Genomic DNA, 5,768 nt, shown 5'->3' with positions numbered 1-5,768 from the left:
GGCGCGTGGCCGGGAGGAGGCTAGTGGCGCGTGGCCGGGAGCGCCGCACATCGCCGGCGGCACAGCAGCGAGGAGGCGCGGGGTGGGGCGATTGGCTCGGAGCGGCTAGTGGGCTGGGATCGGGGCAGGAAGACGATGCCGTAGGCGGGGGAGGATGTGTCGGGATTTAGGTTGGCCTTTTTTTATTATTAACGCTTTAGTACCACCTCGTTTATATTACGATTTTGTCCATACAAATTGTAAAAGCGTATTATGACATGAGAAGAAAGTGTATTGTGACGGTGAACCCACGGAGTCAATCCATACTTTATTATTAGGGATAGATTTTAGTTCAGACTTGTTTTACAGGTTCTCTTTGTCCATGGAATGATTCAAATTCATTTGAAATGATTCAAATTGGAAGAGAAAAAAGTTTCCAAAATTCACAGTATTAAGCTCAAATGCAGCCTACCAAACAACATCTTTTGTGTATACCATCCCTCATGCACTAATATTATGCAGCCCACCAAATACACATCTCAGCTCCTCTTTGCATCAGCTCAACTAGTCCATGCTCAACCAGGTTCCCCATGCGATGCAGGCTAGAGACACCCAGGCAACCAAACACGTCCCAAGTAGACTCGAGGCCCCCGCGTCGCTCCCGTGTGGATGACTCAGGAGGCAGCCTAAACCCTAGCCGCCGCCACAAATCTCCTGTCCCTCCTCTTCGCCGTCGTCGGAGGACGCCACAGGCGAAGCCCTGCGGCCGACGGCGGCGGCGGGGACCTTGCTTGCGGCACGGGTGGCTCTCGGCACGGCGGCGAGCTTCTCGTGGACAGCGGCGGCGTTGATGATTGGATCTGCCATAGACGGAACGGCGTGGTGATGGGTGCTTGGGCATGGCGCAACGGACATGCGTGGTCGTGGTTCTTCACGACGGCACTGATATGTTGGGCGTTGTGCTGACCTGTGCGGCAGGGGTTGGCGGCGGCGATCCCTGCCTCTGCCTGCACTCCAGATCCGCGACGGAGGAGTGCGCACTACGCAGAAAAAGCGCTGGCTGGACCTAGGCAAGCGGACTGGACATGGAGCTCTTGTTGGTTGTTCTGGTACATCCACATCCTGGGATGAACGGATTGCTTGGAGGCTAGCTTTGCACTTATGTGCATCGGGCTAGCAGATGCTTCATCGTCCTCTTGCACCAGTGCCCTCTCCTTCATGAATCATCCCGTCGTCGCTGACTGTTTCTGTTGGGCAAAGCCCTTGTGGTGAGTGACAGCGGGCGGACACATTGGATTCTTTTGATCTCGAAGGTTATCATCATGGTTGCATATGTTGGGGAACGCAGTAATTTAAAAAAAAATCCTACGCACACGCAAGATTTATCATGATGATGCATAGCAACGAGAGGGGAAGAGGGTTGTCCACGTACCCTCATAGACCGTAAGCGGAAGCGTTATGACAACGTGGTTGATGTAGTCGAACGTCTTCATGATCCGACCGATCCTAGCACCGAAGATACGGCACCTCCGCAATCTGCACATGTTCAGCTCGGTGATGTCCTGCGAAACTCGAGATCCAGCTGAGTGTCGAGGGAGAGTTACGTCAGCACGACAGCGTGATGACGGTGATGATGAAGCTACCGGAACAGGGCTTCGCGTAAGCACTACAACGATATGACCGAGGTGTATTATGGTGGAGGGGGGCACCGCACACGGCTAAACAATGTCAACTTGTGTGTTCTAGGGTGCCCCCTGCCCCCCGTATATAAAGGAGCAAGGGGGGAGGCCGGCCGGCCCTAGGGCGCGCCAAGGAGGGGAGGAATCCTCCTCCTAGTAGGAGTAGGATTCCTCCTTTCCTAGTCCTACTAGGAGGGGGAAGGAAGGAGTGGGAGAGAGGAAGGAAAGGGGGCGCCACCCTCCCTCCTAGTCCAATTAGGACCCAAGTGGGAGGGGGGCGCGGTTTACCCTGGCACCCCTCTCTCTCTCTCTCTCCACTAAGGCCCATATAGGCCCACTAGTTTCCCGGGAGGGTTCCGGTAACCCTCCGACACTCCAATTTTCTCCGAAATCACCCGGAACACTTCCGGTGTCCGAATATAGCCGTCCAATATATCAATCTTTATGTCTCAACCATTTTGAGACTCTTCGTCATGTCCGTGATCATATCCGGGACTCCAAACTACATTCGGTACATCAAATCACATAAATTCATAATACCGATCGTCACCGAACGTTAAGCGTGCGGACCCTACGGGTTCGAGAACTATGTAGACATGATCGAGACTCATCTCCGGTCAATAATCAACAGCGGAACCTGGATGCTCATATTGGTTCCTACATATTCTACGAAGATCTTTATCGGTCAAACCGCATAACAACATACGTTGTTCCCTCTGTCATCGGTATGTTACTTGCCCGAGATTCGATCGTCGGTATCTCAATACCTAGTTCAATCTCGTTATCGGCAAGTCTCTTTACTCGTTCCGTAATGCAACATCCCGTAAATAACTCATTAGTCACGTTGCTTGCAAGGCTTATAGTGATGTGCATTACTGAGAGGGCCCAGAGATACCTCTCCGATATACGGAGTGACAAATCCTAAGCTCGATCTATGCCAACTTAACAAACACCATCAGAGACACTTGTAGAGCATCTTTATAGTCACCCAGTTACATTGCGATGTTTGATAGCACACTAAGTGTTCCTCCGGTATTCGGGAGTTGCATAATCTCATAGTCATAGGAACATGTATAAGTTATGAAGAAAGCAATAGCAGTAAACTAAATGATCATCGTGCTAAGCTAACAGATGGGTCAAGTCAATCACATCATTCTCTAATGATGTGATCCCATTCATCAAATGACAACTCTTTGTCCATGGCTAGGAAACTTAACCATCTTTGATTAACGAGCTAGTCAAGTAGAGGCATACTAGTGACACTTTGTTTGTCTATGTATTCACACATGTACTAAGTTTCCGGTCAATACAATTCTAGCATGAATAATAAACATTTATCATGATACAAGGAAATATAAATAACAACTTTATTATTGCCTCTAGGGCATATTTCCTTCAGCATATCAGAAGGAGGCGGCGGTTCTAGTGGGTCTGTGTAGCACGTTGGCGTACACGCTGCGAATTGCAGTGATCACAAAAATGTTCTCGTGAGGATTCCTCCCTCTGGACCTGGTGGTTGGCTTTGGCAGTGAGATGCAAACTATTGACGGCAGCTTGACACAGAGGGGAGGTTGTGCAGCGGCGACGATTACACATCGTATGTTGCTGGTGGGATCGTGAAAAACTGGTGGTGACAACACATGAGTGATGTCGATGGTGGTGCTATCGCGCACCCGGTCTCGAGCTCCAGGGTGAAAGCCTAGTTCTGACCAAGCTGGTTATACCTGGCAATGGCGACGTTTTTACGTCGGTACCTTGTTGAAGGCATTGCTCGGATATGCTTAGACTTGTTCTTTAGGATGAAAATCTAGATCTAGCCATGGGTGGTTGGATTCGGTGACGATGGCGCTTGAGTGTTGCTCCCTTCGAAGGCGTTGTTGTTGAAGAACCTCCTCATTCGTGTGGTGTCATGACATGATTGGTGCGGATATGGTCATTGTTGTAGTTTGCTGATCATGGATCTGATCGCTTTTTTTCCATTGCCTACGCATAGCTTTGGTCTTATATGACTTTGCTATTTGTTGGTGTGTTTTGTGTGTGTGTGTGTTTCTTGTTGGCTGTGTGCATCCTAGCTATGCAGAGGCCGGGTGTGTACTCATTGTGTTTGTAACATCTTGATGCTCCATTCTGAGTCAATAAAATCCACCCTTTGTCGAAAAAAGCAGTGATGCGGGGACGGGGACGGCTCTTTGTTTTTCTCTCGCTCAAAAATATTAGGCCAACGGTCGACCGCCGTAAGGTTCGGCCGGTCACACGCCCACTATTTTTCTTTAAAGAAAAGGTAGATCATAATCTACCTTATGCATTCAAAACGGGCAAGAGCCCGACTAACCGTAGACAAATTACATGAAGGTGATGTAAACGTTGCATAGATCGTGCAACAGGCCGTCACCAAGCCTTGTCAGGGGAAAGAGAGAGCTCGAGATCAGGAGTTGGGTACATGCAAATCAACTATATCAGCCCAGCTACCTAAAGTTGTCCGATCATCATCTCTTAAAGCTCTAGAACATCACAGCCTAAGTAGAATTGCTATCTCAGGGAAGACTTTTGCAGATGACCATTTGTTGTTATGAAAGACCTGAGCATTACGGCCAATCCAAAGAGCTACTGCACAAGACGCGAATAGGATATGCCAAAGCTTGCCGTACTTGGATGTTGCGGCTGGTGAGAGAAGAAAGTTGTATAGATCTAGCGAATCTTGAGGCAGCCCAAGCTTGCCCCATACTGCGTTTGCAAGTTTGCATCGAAGAATGATGTGGTAGCTTGTGTCGGGGTATTCTCGCGACAGATGTCAGGGGGTGGCTTATCATGGATGGAGCCAAGAGGACGTCGTCGAGCCCTGGAAGTGGGAATGGGCGAGATCTTGATCGTACACGAGTCTTACCCAGGTTCGGGGCTCTCTGAGGATATAACACCCCTAGTCCTGCTCTACAGGGTCTCCGCATGATGACTATGATCAAATGGGGGCTACAAGCTTGCTCATTGAGCTGTGTTGCTAGAGGAGGAAGAAGGGTAGAGCTGCTACCTTGCTTTCTCTAGCTATGGTGTGTGTATGGCCTGTGAGCTGAACCCCTTGCATGGGAGAGCCTAGGGGTTTATATAGGCCTAACCCCAGGGGTACGATGGTAATTCGGATGGGTGTAGGACCCGGACGTCAGTGTCTAAGGTCGCCGGGTTCTCCGCCGGCTGCTGGGGCCGCCGCTTGGTGGGCCCCATCGGCTGCCAAGAATTCGGCCGACAGGTAGGGCTCGCCGCCTGCAGGCCATGCTGATCGCCTTTTGCATCGTACCTGATGACGGAGACCTTGTCGGGAGTTGTATGGGTCCAGTCCCACCGCCTGGTCAGCGCGCACTATAGCCATGTTCCGTCTCGTCAGTGTAATTGGGCGTGGACTCTGAGGGGAGGGGAGGGCCGGCTGCTGGAGGCCGGCCCGCCCCCCGAGCCGCCTTCTTGGGGAGAGCCGTCTTCTGGGAGCTCATGGACAGGTAGGGCCGCCGCCTGCGGGCCGTACCAACCGCCCGTCGTGGGAGCATGGTCCTTGCTGACGAGGGCCATGTCATGGGCCACATGGCTACAGTGCCGCGCCTGTGTGACGCCCGGATAATTAAGCTACAGTAAACCCTTGCTAATCATGCCAGGTCATCATAATTAAATTTTTGCTAAACCTCACTTGTTTCAAACCAAGATCAATTTCAAATTCAAATAACAAGTCAAATTATTATTTCTTTAAGCTATCAAATAAAAATGTTCGATGGGTGGCAAATATTCACTAAATAATGAACATGTTGGAACCAACCTCATTTGGTTTCCCAAATTGCCCCTGGAATTCATTTACTGGAATAACAAGATTAAATAAGAGCATTTTAATTCAACTATAAATTAGAATAGTTCTAGTTAGCCTCAAACTTTTCGCGCAACCTTATAGTGTTGGCTAGGAATTATGTGCAAAGTTTCATAATCAACAAAAATTAGTTGGCAGCTAAAAATAAATAGAAAAGTATAAATAAAAAGAAAAGAAAAGGAAAATAACAACACAAAAAGTAAAGAGAGAACCCCCACTGGGCCAGTCAGCCCAGCTGCTAGCCAGGCCGGCTCAAACCAGCCCAGGCG

Source organism: Triticum aestivum, chromosome 7A (genome assembly GCF_018294505.1).
Source record: "Triticum aestivum cultivar Chinese Spring chromosome 7A, IWGSC CS RefSeq v2.1, whole genome shotgun sequence".
Classification (NCBI taxonomy): domain Eukaryota; kingdom Viridiplantae; phylum Streptophyta; class Magnoliopsida; order Poales; family Poaceae; genus Triticum; species Triticum aestivum.
This window is presented reverse-complemented; position numbering follows the sequence as displayed.